At 42.0% G+C, this 21,323-nt stretch overlaps 1 protein-coding gene across 4 annotated transcripts in view; it reads left to right on the forward strand.

Annotated features, from left to right (window-relative positions):
• The window catches only part of HIC2 (HIC ZBTB transcriptional repressor 2), a 74,835-nt gene that overhangs the window by 39,967 nt on the left and 13,545 nt on the right, over window positions 1-21,323 (forward strand). For 2 of the 4 annotated variants that reach the window (XM_052690998.1, XM_052690999.1), the window contains exon 2: window positions 301-370. The exons of the other annotated variants lie outside the window; for them this stretch is intronic. The gene's annotated coding sequence lies outside the window, so the exon portion shown is untranslated. The remainder of the gene's footprint in view (window positions 1-300; window positions 371-21,323) is intronic. 4 annotated transcript variants of the gene reach the window in all.

The following is a 21,323-nucleotide window of genomic DNA, read 5'->3' on the forward strand; positions in this document are numbered from 1 at the left end:
TCTTGTCTGGAGATCCCTCTTTCTGGTGTTTTGTGGTGAGCCCAACTAAGGGTAAGCCTTCCATTTATTCTCTCTTGTTATCATAGTTCACTTCGCTTAACTCTCTTGTTTATTTTGTGATTGTAACATCTTGATATCCATTGATTATACAGTTAGTTACAAGTCTGAATGGACAAGCTGTTCCCGATTAACTTCATCATCCTAACAAAGAGGTGATTGGGAATGATTAATAGGGAATAGCTGTTCTGGAATGATCCTTTTTTAAGACAAACCCTTACTCTTTCTATGATTGCATTCTAGGAAGCTATTCTGTACTGAATCAGCATGGGATAGAGTGCCTAGAAGATGTTCAGACCAAGCACAGCTAGCGGTGAGTGGGGCAATATACACTGGGATGCCCTGTTGCAAAAATGAGTGAGCAAGAGAGTAGCAAAACTGATTGCTTGTGCATCTCTCCAGAAGGCAACTGAAAGTATTCTATCAAAACCACTGTACAAAGGCCTCTCCCTTAGCGGGGTGAAGTATTTGCTACCTATCACAATCTGAGCACTAACTCCATGTTATCGACAGAAAGCAATTTCAGTTTATAACAACTTTAGTTTATCACAACTGAATTAAGTATTGAGGTGTATGCCTTCTTTCATTGTGTATACTTACGATATTATGTGGAGAGCAATCTGTCTACCAAACCAATCTCATTATTCAATTGTGGGAAAGATAATTTGTCAGAGGAAAACTTATTTTTTTAAGGTGGACAGAAAATTCTTTTAGTTCAAAAAACTGTCTTTTTTGAGTATTACTTACACTAACAAGCCATTAAATAATATTAAAAAAAAAAAAAAAAAAAAAAGTAAAACCCAATAATTTTTGAAGCCAAAGGAAATTTTCCTTTACCATAACATTTTGTGCTTGACCCTGCCAAACAGGATGGGCTGGAGCAGAGGTGGTACTTCTGTAATTCAATGCATTGTAGTTGTGATATAGTTGCTGCTAATTCATAGCTCTCCTGACTTTTGGAATTTGTCCTTTCTCTTCAAAGGGCAGGTGGTAGGATGGAATGGAGAACCTTTGGATGTTAATCCACCCCGGCTTTCTTAAGCCTCCTACTTAAATCATTATCTTAATGAATCACCATTGCTGCTATCTTCAATGCTACTCAGGAACTTGCATATTTTAAACAGCCTTGGGGAAAGACCTTTTTGCCTGCAAAGTGCTCTGCTACTTGCATTTAGATGTTGCCAGGATAGGTACCTTGGATACTACTTTCTGCCAAACCCAGTGGATAGATCATGGGGCCTAGTGTATCACCATGTGTGCCTGCCAGGCAGCAATCAGGGCTTGCCTCGGAGAGAGAGATATAACTTTGCTTTCTGTTATCTTTCTCATGGTGTGTTAAAATGCCTCCCAGAAATTCTTAAATAGGGTTAAAAAAAACTTCTCTGATGTTTCTCCCAGCATTTGGCAGCATCTGAGCAGCTACTAAGAAGCTACTAAGAGAAATTGCATCTGAGCACTGTGACTGACAGTGCTGTTGTGAACAAGTGATGAACACAGCAGTATGCAAGATTTTGATCTGCAAGCGTATCTGTCATTAATTTTAAAGGCTTTAGGATCCATGGTAGAAGAGAAGGGAGATAAGCCAAGCAATTATATGGAGCAGCTATATTTGGGGAAGCATGCCTCTTGGGATTAACACGGACTCATGAAGTTGTGTAGTGAGTTGTGCATCACCGTGCCAAGTCTGACTGATTTTGCAGGGCACTCATTAGAAAGGGGATGCCTGGGAAACTTCTAATGGCTTGGATATTTGCTGGAATGAGCTTGAGAACATTTCCTTGGTTGGGAAGTAGATTTCATGCATCAATTTTTCTCCCTGCCTGCTAGAAGGAATTATGTACTACCTGCTTGTCTGGTTTGTGGGGCTTCTTGAGTAACAAATGGAGAAAGGAGCTGTGAGCTTCAAGGAGCTGCAAACTGGCATGCTTTTGGGAAGACTTCCAGGAGTGAGGAAGTGGAGAAAGCAGGACCTTGAAAACTCTGAGTTTCGTTTCTGCCAAGTAATATGGGAGAAGAGTCTCCTTGTGGGGAAATTGGAAATGATCTCACAGAGGAATAAGGGATGGAGGAGAAGAGGCCAGAGTTACCTCTCAATATGCAAGAGGGTGTTTGCCTTCTGCTGCTGCATGTGCAGCCCTAAGCCTGGTGTAGCCACAGTACTGAGCAACTGCAGACCAGGAAGTGGAGGGGTGGTGCGTCCTTTGTTGATTTTTTTGGTAGATATTTGACAGTACAGGAGGAGCTTTATTTTGCTGGTTAAGTGGACATTGATTAAATAACCTGCTAAGTGGCATCAAAGATGAACTTAAACTAGAAAAAAAAAAAACAACAGTAAGTAACAGACTTATCACCTTTTTTGTTATTATTTGTTTTTAGCAAGGTAAGGAAAGCAAGGTTTGTTGGAAGGTCTTACATAAGAAGGTCAACTAACAGAGTGGCAAAATCAGGTAGGGACACGAGTGAAAAAAATACATTCAATTTATACATAAATAGCAAAGAATTAAGTAAGTGCAAGATGAAGAGACCCAATAAAGGGCAAAACTAGGGAATATTTTCAGGAGGACGTGTTCTTCCACAGGCTATAGAGCTGAATACAGTAAAGCGCTGGTTGAGTTAGTTGGTGTTGGCCAGTGGTGACAGCAGGAGCTCAATCAGAACTGGCTCTGTGCTGTGCTGTTCTCTCCCAGGGCCAGAGGGACCACCTGAGCCCCTGGGGAAGCTCCCGGTGAGCACCCCATGTGCAGGCTTTGGTCTGCAAATCAAATCAGAGGTAGTGACGGAGAGCATGTGGTGGGTGGTGGCAATTCTAAAAAATTCGTGTCTGGATAAAAGTGTAATTCTTTAAATTAGACAAAGAAGGCTTCATGTGAGCTGAGGGAAGTTAGGAAGGATCTCGGCATGCATCCTTAGACAGATCATGGCAAACTGTTTCTTCCACGGCAGTTCCAGAATGCCATTATTTTCCAAGTTCTTTTTCCTACTTTAGGCCCCACATATTTAAAAATAAAAGGATACCCATACATACAAAAAAAAAGCTTTTTTTTTTTTTTTTTTTTTTTTAAGCTGTCTTGAGTTTGTAAAAAGCTAAGAGATCTATGGTAGCAGTTGCGGGGGGATGTAATTTTTCCCTTAGCATCTCAGCAGAGTGTTTTAGAGCTCTCTCTGAAGTGAATCCCCCAAAACATTCTTACAGAGACTGAAGGCCAGCCGGGAGGAAATACTGCACTGTGAGCCATCAGCAAACTCTCTGGTGTTTACCCCATCTGGTAAACCAAATAGAAACTACCAGTATGCTGCTGTCTGAATTCACAACGTGCTAATATTTTACACGCTATCCAACTCTGATTGCCACATCTCAAAGGTAGTAGAGCATCCAGAGATTGTCAAGGATGGATCTCAGGTCAAGCAACAAGATTTCTTTCTTCACCACAGAAAAGAGATGACTTATTATAGAAATTGCAGCTGTTTTATGCTTTTGTGAACTGTGTGAGGAAGGAGAATGATTCTTTGAAGTTCTTGTGTTGTCTTAACTAAGCTGAATCAAAGCAGGCAAGCACAGCACATGCTTTCAAGCAGCAGTTATCATGTGAAACTCATTGTCAAAGGCTGTTATGGACAGGAGAAGTGTAAATGGATGCAAAAATCGATGAAAGACAGATAAATTCTTATTAAAAGTGATGGCCAGGATTCAACTTCAGGATCAGCAAATCTTTAACAATTGCAGAGGATTTAAGCAGGGAAAAGGGTGCCCATACTCTACCTTATCAAAATGCATTGTTCTGATACTATTCTGGCTCCTCCTGAAGAACAGAAAGTGAATCCTTTGCTCTATTACAATATGGCTATTTTTATAGTTAAAAAGTAGAAGGGAAACTAGCCACACTGCAGTGCAGTGAACTAGTTTTGTCTTGCACTCTAACAGGGTTGAAAAGCACACCAAAATGAAGAGAACTAGCAGTCAAATGCCTCCTGATACCTTAAAAATCTTTCTGTGTTATGAGATGTCTCTGCAGCTTGCTTACTTCATACAATTTCTGACTTAACCGAAAGCTGTCTAGTTAACAAAGGAGTGAGTCACTACAATGTTTCTAGTTATTTTTCCTACCCTTGTGTTTGCTGCTACAGTTGATCAGGTTGCCTGAGTATGTACCCAATGAGATGCCATGTGGACTCCTGTAGCAGTGACACTTTTGGTTGGAAGCTGAAGATGCTTTGGGGAGCACAGCAAGGAAAAGGAGCAGTGAATTGGGAAGGATATCGTAAAATCTCTTGTATATGTATACAAGCAGGAAAGTCTAATACAGAGCATATAGTTGTGACCGCAGTGGCAACAGTTGGTATTTTGGAGTTGAAAAAATCAGTTTTGTATTTTGCTAAATAACTACTGTAATATAGCAGTACCTCTTGGCAGGGAAACCAATGTAATGTACAGCACTAGAGCATGGTAGAGCAGTTGGAGAACTGTCAGAAACCCAGCAGCTTGGAATGCTTCTACTTGAACCTGGGTGCACACTGCAGCATGGCACTCCTCTGCCCCAGTGTGTGCAGACTGCAGCACAAGCTGAGCGATGCACCTTATACACAGTGCAACCTGGCTCCACAGAGGAAGGCAACAAGACACTCTAACACAAAACAGCAAGAGTTCCTTACTTCTATTGAGTTTTGACTCCTTTGGGGAGTTTTGTGATTTCTTTTGCATCTCATGGAGCCCTTCTGAGTCTGCATGCTAGGCATCTCTGGGGCAAAATTCTGTAGCTGTCAGCTGTCATTGCCTGCCACATCCAGTTACCTGGGGGCATCAGGCTACCAGAGAGGCAGCAAACAGCTTGGGCACTACACCAAGCTGCAGAAAAACTGCTTTGTCTGATCTGATTGGGCAAACAAGGAAGTAATGAGTCTCATTTTTATTTATTTATTTATTTATTTTTAAGTTTGTATTTCCAGAGGGCTTTGGAGCATGGCACTGGCTTTTATTCCAATGTTTAATTGTTGGATAAACTTAGCAGTCATACTTGTGGTTTTTAAGCCTCTCCCCTTTTCCTGCTCCCAGCATTCTCCTTGCCTTCAAATCCTCTGCCTTGTTCCACATATTGCTACTGTAAATTGCTTGGGATGATGGGTCCAGCTCCTGACTTGCAGTCTCTGGATGCCATTAACAAGTAATTGCTGGGAAAGCTTGTTTAAACATCAGATTCATACATTATTTTTTAAATTGCCCTTTGAGGTGGCTGAAAAGCTACTGAAAAATTCTTTTCTTTTAATATTGGACAAGACATTTCATTAGGGAAGGGAAATGGTGCTCTTACCAGGCTGTGTTAAGGCAGGGACGTGCAGTTGTACTACCTCTGCTTACTTCTACCTCTACACCAGCAAAATAACTGATGTTTACACAGAGGAACAAAGAGGCTTCACTCCTTCGGGGCATCAGGATTTCCCATTTTCAAAAATCCATAAGAATGCAACAACTCCTGCATGCTTGCTCTCTAGCCACCACTTGAAATCCAGCAACGTGGCTGGGAGATCAGGAAGATCTCTCAGTGGCCAAGCTGTATCTATGAGGGCTGTCCAGCATGATGCAGGATCAGGGCACTGTGTCTAAACCTAATCCATTGCTTCTCCTGCTGATATTCCAGTAGGTGGGTTACTGGACGGCTACTCTGTAGTCATGGATGAGCTCCGCCTCTCAGAGCCAGGCTGGGTGATATGTAAGACTTCTGTCAAGGTGGGAGGGCTGCTGGATCAGCTGAAGCACAACAGGGATCTTAACAGCTCAAATGTACCTGAGGTGTGTTCTGACAATGAGTCACTGATAGCCCTTTAGCAGCCAGGGGACAGTCAGGTGAAGTTTGCACTTCACATACTTTGTTAGACAAAGCCTTCCTCATAGGATCTTCAGGAACAAATGGTTGTTTGCTTTGACATTTATGCAATGGCAGGGACATACAGTACATGTGTGGACTTTTATATCTGCTTTTGCTGAGATACTGCTTTTCATTTCTGTCTCTTTAATATCGTAAAGGATTTCATTAAAAGTTAAGAGACCAAGGAACTTGGGATGCTTGTATTCCTTTTCTAAGTTGGTGAATAAGAACTAGGAATGAAGAGAAGTAAATATCAGCTAGCTCTAAATTTTGAAGCATGAAGAAATGAAAATTCAGTTTTAAATCCTCAGCTGTAGCACACTTTAATAATTCAGTTTGCTTTAAATGTTGAATGTGTTCTGACAAACACTTAGTACGGCAGATAAGGAAATGAAGTCAGAAAATTCTCAATGGATGGTTATTTTTTGAAGTTTCAAGCAGTATGATTCAAATGTGAAAAATAAAATGTCTAATAAATGTCACTGGCCGTTTATTAAAATAAATAAAAAAGAAGGAAAATGCCAGTTGGATAAGTACCTGTAAAACAGAATACATGTTTCAGAGCTCGTGTGGCCCTCTGGTTAGCATAAACTAATACCAAACAGAGAGCAGACTATATTTAGTTGCAAATCATATGGCTTAGCAGTTACCAGTCACTGATCATCCTTTATGAAAATAATAAGAGTGTGAATGTAAAACAAGATTAAAATCGGTAGCTTTAAATTACTTTGATTTAAATCCACCCTTCCCCCATCACTTAATGCTATTTGAAAAAAAACCCGAGTAAAAGAACATTAACTGCTGGCACGGTACTGCCTTGATTTTCCTGTATCTGCTGCTCTGTGACAGATACACAGAACTCCCTCTGTGTTCATGCACTCAGTCGGTGGCACTTTGGTCCCCCTTTTCGCCTCTTCCTGTTTGTATCATCTTCATTACTACCCCAAAAAAATTAAAAATGGGCAACTGAGTTTTAAATTTGTCATGCTTTACACACGTCAGAAGGTGTGTGAGCTGCCTCTGGAGGTGAGTGCACCTGGCCTCATGCTCCTGTCTGCTGTGCTCTTGAGACAAACTGCAGGAGAGCCCAAGAGAGGTTTTTCTGATTTTACTCCTGGTCACATGTTAGCACTGTAACTTCAGAAAATTAAAATTAATTATGAACTTTGAGGCTGACAGTCCAATGATGAAATAACTTGTAATTTATTTGAACTCTGAAATTTTGCTTTTTAAACCTGTGTAAAACTTTCCCATGATTTGCTTTACATATATCAAGAAAAAAAAAAAAAAATCATCTTACTTATCTGGTTCCTCAAAAAAGAAGAGCTATTTAGTTAATCATTGCTATGCACTGGCATAGCTAATTTTCTTCTTACTAATAGAGAGATGTTTGCCATTTTCTTCTGTAAAACTTCTTCAATTATGTAAGGCAAGCGTTTCATTTAAGGGGACACTGCCTAGGATTTTATCCCCCCCTGGAAGGCAAGGCATGTCACTAAATAAAGTTCAGATTGGTGAGGAACCTCTGCTGGATTAAAAGCCTCCAAGTATTGACAAGAGTGGGAGTTGAGCACTGGATGGAGGTCTGTGTGGACAGCTCTCAGCTACTCCTGCTTGAAACTAGCTGTTTTGTTTAACCGAGAAATTCAAACTTCCTGAGCCTTCATAGAAAATGCAAGTACTGCTACCTTCTAGTTTTCACCTTTCTAGTATTGCACAATTATGAAATACAGTTGGACCTCCATTTGTCTGTTGGTGACACAGATCTCCCTTGTAGTTTGGTCTCAACTTGCTCATGAAAGACATGACAGTGTAATATCTCATGACAAATGTGTAGAATTACTACCAGACTAGCTGCTCACTGCCTGGGCAGTCACTAGTGCTACAGTTGCAAAGTAGAAAGAAAATACGGAAATGTTACATTTTGGTTATAACAAACTGCTCAACATATAGATTCCTCTTGTCTGAGAGCAGGAGGCAGCATTTGTAACAGATGTTTGCCTTGTATTCAAAGACCTGGTGGAATAAATGGTTGAAGTCTTTTAATGCAGACTTTTATGGCTCTGGACTTGAGACCTCTTGAAAACAAGAAATGGCACTAGTAAGAACTGTACATGTTACTAGGGGTAGAGGGACGTAGGGAGTTTCAGGTCCTGCTTATCTGAGAAGAGTGAATCATGGAATGGCTTTATTCTGGGATTCATTTGAACACGGTTGGCCAGCAGATTGAACACAGCACACAGGAATCACTCTTTGCTTCCAGTCTGTGCTGCACCGATGAGCTGGGTGCATCAAACCCTCTGCAAAACCCAGCCCTCCAAAGAGTTACAGAACAGAAGTGGCCTGAAAAAGTTACCTATGTCACCTCCTACCTACATCAGAAAAACGTATTTTTTGGTGCCACCTCCCCAGTACAAAAAAAGACAGGGATCTCTTGGAAAGAATCCAGCAGAGGGCCACAAAGATGGTGAAGAGTCTGGAGCATCTCCCTATGAAGAAAGGCTGAGTGGGCACCTGATTCAGGTCTATAAATATCTAAGGTGTTGGGGCAGAGTGGTGAGGCCAGACTGTTTCCATCAGTGTGTGGAGACAGGACAAGGGGGAATGGCCAGAAACTGCAGCATAGGAAGTTCCGCACAAACATGCGCAAGAACTTCTTTAGGTGAGGGTGACAGAGTGCTGGAACAGGCTGCCCAGGGAGGTGATGGAGTCTCCTTCTCTGGAAATGTTCAAGACCCACTTGGGCACCTACTTGTGCGACCTGGTGTAGGGAACTGCTTTGGCAGGGGTGTTGGACTCGATGATCTCTGGAGGTCCCTTCCAACCCCTACGATTCTGTGATTCTGTGATTGCTGCCAGTGGCTCAGAATGCCTGGGGCCATTTGTCATAGGGATGAGCAGACAAACCTGATGTGTGCTCAAACCTGGAAATCTGGAATAACTCAGGCGCTCTCTCCTAAAGGCCGTTTCCTGAATATAAGAATCACTTGCTGGAAAATTAAGGAGGAATAAGACAGGAGGATCCTGCAGTGCTCTGCAGCCCCCTACCTATGTGCCCAACAGCTGGTCAACAGCTTCTTGCCTCCATCCTTGTTCAGCCTTCTTGTCAAGGGCAAGATGCCCTTCATGAGGAGATAGGTGGCAGGGGAGCAGTTCTTCATGCTGAAGAATACCTTTGCATTGTGATGCAGAGCTATAGCAAAATCAAGTATCTTTTTCTCTTTTTATTATCTGTGCCAGTCACTAGGATGTGATATAGGGAATGCCATTAATGCATTTGCTGTCCTAACAACTCTTGTGTTGGGATTTTCAACTGGTCAGGCCAGCAGCTAGAATCCTCTAAAGCTCAATAAAGATTTAGTTAGAAATTGCCCAGGGGTGCCTCTTCCCACACTGACCTGAAAAGATGTATGAGGCTCACTCTCCTTTGTCCTTCCTTCATCCTGCGCTAGCCACATCTGTCCTGCACCCAGTCAGGATTTTCTGCTTGGGAATGACTGAGTAGACTTCTCTCTGTTAGCCGTGTATCTTTTTTTTTAGTTAAAGAAGACTTTTAAGAGTGTCTGTATGGCACAAATCAGTTGAAAATTTGCTAGTAATAAGTGCAGATGAAGGGAAGAGAAGAATTCCTGGAGCCCTACTCTCCCTTGGTAGTGCCTTGTCACTGCTATCGCAGGAGGTCTTTTGCTCATCTCTGAACTGATACAGCCACTGGAGCACGAATGCTGGAGGCTGCATTGCAGGGTTGCTGTCTGTCTCCAGAAAGCTATGTGGTGAGGGCTCCACAGCATGGAGAGCAGCTCCCCCCATGCAAGGAGTTACAGGACACCACCGGGGGCAGCTCCAGCTGGTATGCACTGGTACTAATATAATCCCCTAGGACTGTGTCCATGAGACACAAGTGTGACATGTGAGGTATTTAAGGGGACACACCTGTTCTAGGCACAGTCCTGGGCACTGCGTGCTTAGGAAATGGGAGGTTTTGGTGGAGCAGGAAGGACTTCCATTTCATCCACAGGAAGGCTTTTTGTTCTTCCTCCCCAGCTCACATTATTTTATAAGTCCCTAATATCCTGCACTCATGTGGCCTGTTAACACTGGGCTGTTTCAAGGGCCAGGATAGCGTTTGCATCTGAATTTTTTTTTTTTTTACCTTAGTGCGCAATTCCAGAGTGATTAGCATGAGAGAACAGCTTCTGGACTGAGTGATGATTTGGGTGTAACCACTCCCAAGAAAGGGCAGAGAATTTGGAGAATGTCGTCTATGTGTGGGGCTGGGTTTTTCAGTCCTTTAGATGATTTAGATTTCATGTTGCATTTACTTGTATTTTATTATAAGATTTCTGTCATGCAATTTGGAGCAGTAAAACACATAAAACTGATATAAACTTAGCAAATTTTGTACAAAAATATTTTTGTCCCTTTGCTTTGAAACCTCTAACTGTCTTTCTCTTTCTTCTCTCCTATTACATCTCCATCCCCAAAACTGAGAAATGGCCACGTTTGATGGAGATGAAAAAGTAAGCAAATGCAAAATAAGTCCCAGAGCTGTGTAGTATAAAGGATTTGAACTGCATAGATTTTTATCTCTTTTTAAAGTTAATTTGGCAGTTGTTTGGCAGAAGTTGTTTTTCTTGTCGGTTCTTTTTTTTTTTTTTTTTTTTTTTTTTTTTTTGCCATTGAAAAGGGGATGTATTAAGATGAAGAAAAAAGCTGCAGAGTTTGCCATATGACTTGATTATAGCTATTGCTTTTTTTGTCTTTCAAGTAGAATGATTTTTTTTTCTCTCAGACTTCTTTTTATCTGCTTTTTTGGATTCATTGTGGAATGAATCCAAGTTTGCCTTGGTCCCACCTTCTATGCCACTTCTTTCCACATATTCTAGCCTGTGGTGTTTGAAGGGCTTGTTGATATGGGACAGCATCTGGGTTTGGGGCCAAGATTTCTCCTGTACCCAATAGATGGTTATGCGAAAAGAGCAGCAACTGGAGGGCCTTTCCCTAACATCTTTGCTTTAAATCGAAGTTGCCAGTAAACATCCAGTATGTCAGCAGGTTTTGAAGTAACAGTGGCTGGTGGAAATATGGAAGACAGAGTGAAAGGCATATTTTGTTTTGGAACTTGGTTAGTTTTGGCAGTTACCTTAATCTTTTCTGTAAAAGCTCTGAATTCTGAGGAAGGTGAGCTGGAATAACCAGACCCTGAGGGGACATCATATTCTCCTTTTCATAAGTGAAATGTTGTCGACAAGGGAGGAGGCCCTGGGACTGGAGATTCCTTGGCTCCAGCCTCACCTGGCCCATGGGATAGCCTCACTGCAAGCAGGACATTGACTCTCATGGCATGGGGATGTACATCTGGAATCTTGTTAATCCTTATCTGAAAGGTGCCTGCAGTATGCCTAGGGCCTTCCTGTCTGCACGGATGAGCAGAACTGCTGACTAAAACCCATGGTTTTTAGTCTCCACATGCTGGTATTCAGTTTTGCCAGCTCCAAAGTCTGAAATGCATTTCCTTCCTTGGGGGCAGATACTGGTTTTAGTCTTGTGTAGGCACATTTTTGTATGGATTAATGTGAAAATACCTTTGACTACGACACTATGAAGCAGAATATCCCATTGCAAGGGAAGACTCATCCACAGCTAGGTGTGGTGCCCCCCCAAGACTTGGTCTAGCTCTTTAACTCTGCACATCACCAAATTTTGCTGCACAGACACAGCCCTAAGCAAGGTGCGGCCTCCCAAGCCTTGCTAGCTGGTGATGTTGGGCTCTCTCCCACCCCTGTCCCTGCTGGATTCTCAAAGACTTAATCAGCTTCCAACTAAAACAGGAATTTATTCAGTTTCTTTCTGTTTTTGGTTCCTTAACTTCACCCCACTGCAAATTGTCCCTGCTCAGTTGTTTCCAAATACTAGCATCTCTAGTGAAGGGGTTATAAATTGCTAATTTAAAGCCTGCAACAGGATAATTAACTAACCAGTTTGATGTAAATGGCTTAATGGGGCTTTACTACCCCCTTTGAACTTAAAGTAGCACTAAAAAGTAAACTGTAAATACCTCCAAGGAAAGTATTGGCATGCTTGGATGTGGGGCTGTTAGGTTTCAAGGAACAAGCCTGCTGGACTTGCCAGGAATCCAGTGGCCTTGTCTGACAGCAAACTTGTCAAAGGGCTGAGAGGACCAATCAGGCATCCCTTTGGAAGGGCTCTGCTATTTACCTTAGCTCTTCAGGAAAGGCATAAATTCTGATATATCAGGCTTTCAAACCTGCCTTGCCTGCTTTGGAAAATTTAAATCACAGTTTAAATGCAACTGTAATGAATTTCATCAGGCTGGATTGAAGAAAAAAAAAAAAAAGCCCTGAGGGAGAGGCAGCTACTAGAGTCCACCCAAATTTTCCTGGAGTTCTATTTGCATTAAGATCTTCTGGCAAGTCTGGGCAGAAAAGAGTATTACATTTTATTTAAGACCTCTTGTTATCCACTGAATCTGCTGAGACAACACCCTGCAGCCCTGCAGCAGGGTTTCTGATGCATTTTGAAGATTTTTGGAAGAACTTCCAAACTTCCATTCTTGCTGGGCTGTTAGAAAGTTCCAAGGGAGGAGGACAGCAAATATTAAGCATCTAAAATGATGATCCCTACAAAGGGGTGATCACTACAAAATGATGATCAATACAAAGCTATTTCTTCCCAGCACTACCCCACCAGCTGACCATGGTGCCTTCCAGGCTTTTATGGCAGATCTTTTGGATTTGCTTCCCTCACAGGAAGGCAAAAGGGCATTCAGGGAGATTGTGTGGCAGAAGGAAGAAGTCTTGTGTTTGGAGGGGGGATTCTTCTCATCAGGATTTTCCAATTTTTACCCCCAACAAAACTTTAGATTATTTATTCCTCAGTGATTACTATGAATAGTAGGATTAATGAAAAAACAAATGAATAAAAAAGCTTTTTCATATGAGGAAAATAAAATTCACTCAAAAAAAAAATGTGGATTATAATAATCATCCCTCCTTTCAAGCGAGAGGTGCTCTGAGTTGGGGCTTCTTTCTGAAGTTCTGGCATGCTTCACATAGCTTCTAAAATCATATTGAAGTTTTATAAAAGTAATAATAAACGTACATAGAAAAAAGTTAGCAAAAATTAGTTTCATACACTTTTTGTTTGAAAACCCACCAAATCTGATACCCATATTTGATTTTTTTTGGTTCAAGATCAACAGGAAAATATGAGCAGTAATCCAGGGCCAGCACTTTTGAAGACTGCTGCTAAAGAATGAACAAATCATGTGTAACAGTGCTTTCTTGACCTTCCCTCTGTTTTTATAAATGCACAAAAAATTAATCATCACTTTCTGGCTACTGCACATAATAGAAAGTTGTGTGAAATTAGAATATAATGAAGACAAATGTTAGAGTGCTGTCTGCTACAGGGTCTTGGGTGTGTTCACTGAATTGCCTTCTACTTAGAGAAGGGCTGGAAAATCCAAATCCTTTGCCAGCATGTCAAAACCAACCTTTTGAAAGGATGTGGTGGTTGTACCAAATCACCTTGTCTGTTTGAAAGCAAATACATAGTTCTGGAACTATCTCTGCAAGGGCCAGCATTGTCACGTGCAGCTGGGCTATATTACATAAATTTGATAAATTACCATATAGCTTTTTTTCTATGGGCGAGTGCCTGTTATTTCTCCTCTGCACAACTTGAAAAGGGTTTTTATGTGAGCCTTCTTACTCTGAGGTAGCAGAGACAGAAAGCCTACAGAAGAACAGTCTCTTAGACAACGGATGTATTCTACAATATTCTATAGTGCAGTATCCCTGTGGTAAGAAGAATGCCATCAATGCTACAAATTCAAGTTCTTTACACGTGATGACTACTGTTTACTTTTGGATTTGGGGGTTGCATTTCCTGTTGCTAAAAAAAAACCAACTACCACGGTGTCTGCCAAGAAAATGCATGAAGGGAACAGGTTAATCCCAGATTAGTTGGCCTGATGAGTCAGAGAGAGTAGATGGCATCAAAACGCACCGCGTCATATGAGGAAGATGAAGCATGTGTCTTGTCAAGTTCAAGAACCTCAGGAGGTGCATGTTTTGGAGCACCTGCACTATGCCATAACAATACTACGCTTAATTTAGCCCTTCTCCAAGAAAGAATTGAATATGGCTGAGTAATGTGCATCCAAGGGCATGAGACTGAATACAGGTGTTTGGGAGAGCACAGTGCCAGAAGAAAGGTTTTATTCCAAACATATCCACACTAAGCACACTTCTAGCATCACATGGGAGTCTTGATGCTGGTTATCTTAGCGGATTCTGCTGAAAGTGATAATGATACGTATTTTTTTCCTTCCAGTCTAAGTTCCAGCATCAGTGTTGTGGCTGTTAGCAGCAGCTTGCACATTTTACTCCTTTGGCCAGATCCTGATCATATTTATGGAGCTGTTAAACTGCTGAGTTGCTTCATCTGTGTAAGGGAGGTTGCAGTCCCTCTGGCTGTTTTGGTTTTGCTGCTTTGGTTCTGTTTGTGGGGTTTTTGTTCGCTTGTTGTTGTTGTTTTGGTTTTTCCTTGTCAATTTCTTGCTGATAGGGGAGAGCTTTGTGGGAAGTGATTTAGCAAACTTTTAAAATAGCCTTCTAGTGTTTTTTTAAAACTGTTGCTCAAGGTTTTAAATATGTGAATTTTCCTTGTGAGTTCTCATCTCAGTGCTTATGAGACCTGCCAGTCAAGCCTAAATATTGCACGAGGTGTGGCCACATTTGTATTCTCAGAGCTCTCTGGAACAGACACTTGGTACACCTGTGTCTCCTGATAGTTTCAGTACTGTCACAACTTCACCCCTCATGCCTGTTTCTCTGGTACCTCCTGTTTCTCCCAAGGTTATCTGCTATGAATATAATCTTCTCCAGCTTTTCAGTCCCTCACACCCATCTTGAAGAGAATAATTACCAAATGAGAAGGTTTTGATAGTGCTGAAAGAAGGAAGGTGATCCAGCCTGCAGTTCTCTTTTAGACTTGTTTCTGACAGGAAGTAAATGCACAAATATGACATAGCAATTTCCTTATGTGACACCTTATGTGAAGTAAATAGCTTCTGAAATAATTAAACCTAAGTATTTAAACATTTTGATAAATCATGGGTTTAAAATCTGTAAAATTTTTTTTTTTAAAATCTTTAGTTTTTATCTGTAAAATTTTTCCAACTGTTCTGGATCCACAGTTCCATGCTGAGAAAAGAAGGCTGCGGGGTGAACTCACTGCAGTCTTTCAGTACCTAAAAGGAACCTACAAAAAGGAAGGAAGTCAACTCTTAAAGGGTAGATAATAGCAGGACAAGGGGAAATGGTTTAAAGTTGAGGGAGGAAAGATGTAGGTTGGATGTCAGGGGAAGTTCTTTACCATCGGAGAGGTGAGGTGCTGGAACAGCTGCCCGGAGAGGCTGTGATGCCCTGTCCAAACCTGGACGTGTTCAAGGCCAGGTTGGATGGGGCCTGGTCTAGTATTAAATGGGGAGGTTGGTGGCCCTGCACATGGCAGGAGGGGATTGGAGCTTCATGATCCTTGAGGTCCCTTCCAACCTGGGCCATTCTGTGATTCTGTCTTAATCTCAGTACAAAATCCAGTTGTTCCTTAACTATTGTTGGCCTGTAGAAGGTAACTGGAGTCTATCATTCACTTGTCCAGAAACCAAAACTGTCTTTACACCAAGCTTTGGATGATGCAGCTATCATTCAGGGTGTGACAAAGAAGCCAGAGGATACACAGTGTTAGAGTGATCATAAACCTGAAAACATTCATAAAATGAGCAGAGAAAAAAGGTAGCAAGTAAGGGTTTCAGGTGATTATGCCAACTTTACTATGCTTTAAACTGACTTGCAGCATGCCAGGGCTTAATGTAGTATAAATCAACAGAAATGAAAAAGAATCTGTCTCTAAAGACTATGTGATGCAACTGGTGAGCAGCACATCAGATATGGAGGTGCTCTGCATATAGTAAGTGCCTACAGATACAAATGGTGTGTGAAGGAATCATTAGTGACACACACATACATGCTGGCAAACTAAGCTGTATTTGGTGGGAGGATAAGACTCTCCTACAGCTTTTAACATCATCCTTATCGTGATCATCTCATGATAAAATATTAATTTCTCCAGCGTGAATAAAAGCATAACACACCTCCCAGATAATCTCTTAAAATAAAAACAGACTGATGCATCAGAGTAAACCATGTTAGAAGAACTGGTCTCATCCTACAGCATTAATACCCAGAGTTCAGAAATGGGAGCAGCCCATTGTACTTTGTCAGGTCTTACAGCCACCTCTTTGCTTTACTCTGACAACTATTTACTTTCACTAATACTGTCCTTTGTAAACTTTGTGCTTTATGAAGTAAGACAAGTTTCCTATTTTAATGCAGCTATCATCTTGTGTGATGATAAGGGGTGCAGATTGTCCCTTGGGTGTTTGTAAATAGCATGAGTTTCATTAGTGTTGGGTCACAGAATCACAGAATGGTTTGGTTGGAAGGAGCCTTTAAGATCACCTAGTTCCAACCCCCTGTTGTAGGCAGGGACACCTCTCTCTAGCCCAGGTTGCTCACAGCCCCATCCAGCCTGGCCTTGAATGCTTCTAGGGAGGGGGGCATCCACAACATCACCAGGCAACATGTTGCAGTGTCTCACCACACTCATAGTAAAGAATTTCTTCCTAATATCTAGTCTAAATCTACCTTCTTCCAGTTGAAAGCCATTTCCCCTCATCCTTTCACAACATGCCCTTATAAGAAGTCCCCCCCAGCTTTCCTGGAAGGCCTCTTCAGGTACTGGAAAGACCTCCTGCTGTAAGGTTTCCCAGAACCTTCTCTTCTCCAGGCAGAAGAGCCTGTCCTTGTAGAGCCAGCCCTCTGATCATTTTTGTGACCCTTCTCTGGACCTGCTCCAGCAGCTCCACATCCTTGTGTTGGGGTCCCCAGAACAGGATGCAGTACTCCAAGCAGGGTCTCACAAGAGCAGAGTAGAGGCACAGAATCGCCTCCCTCAACCTGCTGGTCTCACATCCCTTGATGCAACCCAGGATATAGTTGGCTTTCTGGGCTGCAAGCGCACACTGCCAGCTCACGTTGAGTCTTTAAGCAGCTGATACTCCTAAATGCTTCCCAAGGTTACTCTCAAGCCATTCTCTGCCCAACCCATATTTGTGCTTGAGTCCTTTCAAACCTGGGGCTCTTTCTTTTTTGTAACTTTTCTATTCAAGTGCTGAAATAAGGATTTTTACACCTTTGTCTTAAAGGCTGGAACAGTGTGGGCATTCTTTTGCTTTGCTTGCTGTGAAAGAGCAACACCTAAGTAGAGTTCCAGTGAAGTGACTGCTGCTCTGTATGAGTTTAATTGATTGCCTTTGCTTGTCCCTCTGTCACTACAAATCTTGGGTTTGGATGATGGCAGCAGAGAGCCAGCTTGAGTGTGTGTTTGCATGTTTTAAATAAACAATGGAACAGCAACTTCAGTGAATTGTGAATGGTGTTAATTTGTTATAGTCTTGCCTTCTGGCAGTGTTGAGTTAGAAGCTGAACAGTCTGGAACTGATGAGAGAGTTGCTGGTTCTTTTGCTATGAGGTGTGTGCATGGTTCAGTATGGTGTGTTTAGGGGGTCCTGTCCTGAGGAGCTTCCAGATTACATGGTAAAAGTACATGCACAGGCTGCTAATCTCTTTTTCAAAACCAAATCCTTGGGCAGAATTACCTTTTTCTCTGATTTGCCCCTCCCCTTTCACTTTTTTTTTTTTTTTTTTTTTTTTAATGGAGAAATGTCTTGAGGCTTGATTTATGATAAGAACTTACAATCTGTGTGTTTTGAGAAGTGCCAGAAAATCTTCGACACTGACAAGAATACTGCATAGAGAAGGAAAGATACTTTGCATTGTTTCAAAGTTTTCAACATCCCATAATGCTGGGTCACCTTTTGTAACTGCCTGGAGTTGTAATCACTGAAGCTGATAAACCCTATGACAGAGAAGGCTGGCCAAATGTGCCTGAGATATCTGCTGCCCTGGACCACTGTTGTGCATGGGAACCTTTCTAAGAAGAGGAGGACTTTGGAAGCATACTAGAGTGACCTCCTTGCAGCTAGTAAGTTTAAAAAAAGTCTGTAGTCTCAAGTGAAGATGAGAGAGGAATGACAGATGAAATGAGAATTTGAGGGACCACTGACATCTGAAGAGGAAGCCAAGGAAACATGAAAAACTCTGAACATGTGTAAAATTACACAAAACATTCAAGTATCTCACCATAAGCCCTCTTTCCCCTTAGGATATCTGCATCTTGGATGCATTTGGCTGTAAATCTATCTAGTTTGCAAGACCTTGAGCCTGTAAAGTCTTCTGCTTTTACAAGCAACAGTAGCTTTCTGGCATCCTCTCATTTGGCAGGCTCAGAGCGGCAGAAACACAGTGTAGTCACAAAGCACCCCATGTCTGAGGTTCAGGATGGTAATTTAGGCATACAATTTGGAAGGGTGCTGGGCAGGGTCTTGACACTGCCAGGGCCAATTCTTAAGCTAATTTGCTTGAAAAACTTCACAGGAATGAAGCAGGCAGGAAGAATCTGAGGGCAGGTTAGTGCTTAGGGGCAAGTATTTATCTGGAAGTAGAGGCTGGAGCACATAATCAGTTCTTGGGGAAAAAAAAAAAAAAAAGAAAAAAAAAAAAAGAGAAATAAAAGGTGGATAAAGTGCAAAAGGTGCCATATTTAAGGCATTGATTATTTGTGTTAAGGACAACTGCTGCTGCTGCATCCACAGGCACAGATGAAATAAGTGAATGAAATTTGGTCTTGTACAAAAAAAATGAGATGGCAAAGTTTGTTTCTGAGCTCCCTGGCATCTGGTATATGGCAAGAGAGATAACATTTTGGTCCAAGGCTTTTGGTGCCCATGTCATCTCTGCACCCCTTGGCCTGGAGCTTAGTGTTATCTACTGCAACAAGTTCCCAACATTAGCACTATGCAGATGCTCCTCCACAGACTGCTTCTAACTGCAGAAAAAATTGCTGAGTACACACAAGAAATAAAAATAAGCAGGCCAATTGGGAGGATCTTTCTCAGACTCTCCCATTTCTTCCAATGCTGTGAGGCCCTGTTTGCTCTAACAAACCCCGTTGATGGGTCTGAGTCATAACAGCTGGTGGATTTAACACTCTTAGCTATCTATCTCATCCCTGTCCTGGAGATCCCTCTCCAGTCACAGGGACAGTTCAAAGAACTGTGCACTTGTTGCAGAATTGCTTCATTTCACAACCCAACTATCAGCTTGTACCCGTGGTGACTCAGAGACCTAAAGCTGTGCTGCAACTGGAAGGTTGCTGTAAGACAGGCTCTGTTAGAAAAGGGTCATGACATTCCTTCTCCAACACAGTGTGCTCTTGTTCCCAAAGCAATGTCCAGCACACAGCTACCACCCCATGCACCACCTGTGAACCCTGGTCTATCACACTGATGAATAGATCCCAAGGTTTAGGACCTTTAGCATCTTTTCATTCCATGTAATTCACTGGGGTATAGATTCTGCCTAAAACTCTCAAGGATTAGCTGGAAGGCAGCAACAGTCCTTTAATCACATCCTAAATTCTTGAATTGTGAAGAGAAAATTCTATGCACCAATGCTCAAAGGTAGGTGGGAAACAGGAATTTTGCATACCACAGGGCCTGTACCTGCTGAGTGCATACAGATACTATTCCTCTTATGTGGACTGAGCTACTTTACTGAATATGTGGGTATTTTATTGGAATAAGGAGTCATTAGATCAGCATCAGGTATGCCTGTCTCACTTGTAATGTAGTATCAAGCCAGGGCTGAGCCCTGTCAGCTGTTGCAGGGCTGCAGGAGCACCCAACATCTACTGCTTCTGAGCCTTTATGTGTTTTGTGCCACTGCTATGCTAAGTTCAACTGTACTCTGCAGATTTGCCAGAAATTTTAGTGCCTGGCTCTGCCTGACAACATCTCTGATGTCTATGCTTTTCCTTTCTCCTCCATGTATAACGTTTCGGAAGTCTTTGTGTCAACAGTGAAAATAAATTTATAACATACAAAAGCTCTGTTTGGGAATTGCAGGAAATTTCATTTCTGACTGCAGCTCTAGTAGCAGAAAACACCTCTGTGTTAAGCAGTTCTCTGCTAATCTCTGCCCTAGAGGGAAAACACAACCATAGAGAAGAGTTTCTTGCTTCACCGTAGCAGGAATTACTGTAATCTGGATGTAAATCTGCACTAGAGCTACTGTCTCAAAACCAGTCCAATAAATACCTTAATGAAGCATTCAGTCTTTCTTAAACTGAGTACTGCCACTATTGCTGAGTGTTTTGCAGAGCCCTGATGCTGCAAGTGCAGCCAGGAATGTGTTGCTTTTATGCAAGGTGTGTGCTCTTGGAGAGCGGGAGCTCTGGTCTGTTTTTCAGCAAATGCTCTTGGTTCAGTATAGCCCAGGTCAGGAAGCAAACACATTTCACTTCTTCACTGTATTGACAATATTTAAAAATCCACAGTATAGAGCAGTCAAAACAGGACAATCTGAGTACGAAAGCTCTATTCTTATGGAAAGGATTAAGTAACAGAACTGTGAGGATAAGTTTGCAGATAGGAATGATGGGAAGTGTCTGAGCCCAGCAGATGTCCAAGAAGAATCAAGACCTCCTCATTTGGTGTCCTTTTCATGAAAACACTTCCAATTTGCCATGCCACTGCTGTCCCTTACATTCACTCTCATACAGATAAGATTCACGGCTGTCAGTCTTTTCCATTCAGCCTTTTAAGGTTGAAATGGTAATCAATATTCTTCTAACTTTTTAAATGTAAGATTTCTATCTGCAGTAGCACAGATGGAGACATGCGGCCATCAATGTGATATGAACTATGCAAAAGTCCTGTCTTAAATCCCTGCGAGGCTGCAAGTTTATTTCTTGGTGGTTTTTACCTTCTTCGAGCAACAACAATTGTAAGGAGAGGCCTGTGCTTAGCATCTTTCCTGAGAATGTCCTCCTTGATAACGCTGCCAGAGCTGACTGCAGAGACTCTTGGAAGAGGACGATATGCACTGCAGAGGATACCCTAGGTTTAACAAGCTGTGTGCATCAGTGGGATGTGCTTTTTTTGGCATGAAAAGGATGTTGTTCTTCTTTTGGGCAGGGAAGGGTGGAATCGTATGTCTTAAGTTTCATGACTCTCATATGAGCTGTAGTCCACTACGAATCAACATCATTTCCAGTCTCCAAGAGTGGATAATAAAGTTATTAGTGAAGCATCATTATAATCAGGAGGGTTCAATATTCTCTTTTCCTCCCTCCCTCCTTGCTCCACAGATGTAACAAAAGCCAAAGGACTCAGCCTGGATCCATGCCATAACATCA

The sequence above is a fragment of the Tympanuchus pallidicinctus genome, unplaced genomic scaffold (genome assembly GCF_026119805.1).
Source record: "Tympanuchus pallidicinctus isolate F22 unplaced genomic scaffold, pur_lepc_1.0 scaffold28, whole genome shotgun sequence".
NCBI lineage: Eukaryota > Metazoa > Chordata > Aves > Galliformes > Phasianidae > Tympanuchus > Tympanuchus pallidicinctus.